Source organism: Geospiza fortis, unplaced genomic scaffold (assembly GCF_000277835.1).
Source record: "Geospiza fortis unplaced genomic scaffold, GeoFor_1.0 scaffold186, whole genome shotgun sequence".
In the NCBI taxonomy this organism is placed as follows: domain Eukaryota; kingdom Metazoa; phylum Chordata; class Aves; order Passeriformes; family Thraupidae; genus Geospiza; species Geospiza fortis.
In genome coordinates, this window is record NW_005054331.1 from 6,579,862 (window position 1) to 6,580,196 (window position 335).

The window sequence follows — 335 nt, forward strand, 5'->3', positions numbered from 1 at the left end:
CCCGCCCCGCCCCTGCTCATTGACCGGCGCCGCCCGGAGCGAAGAGAGGCGGTGTCGGCGGAGTGGCGAGCGCCCTTTGCTCCGGTGCCCGGGGCAGTTTGAAAGTGCCGCCTTGGGCCGCGATTGGGCCCGCGCCGCCTTCCCGCCGCTCCGCCCTCCGGGGCCCTGACCCCCCCGCCGCCGAGCCGCAGCCCGGCCGGACGGTGACGCGCGGACCGCGCATCGGCCCTCCCGCTCTCCTTCCCTCCCTCCTCCCCTCCCTCCCTCCGAGCACGGGGGGCTGGGCAAGGCGGGCAGGGGAGCGGAGCAGGGACGGGGAACGTGCGGGCCGTGCC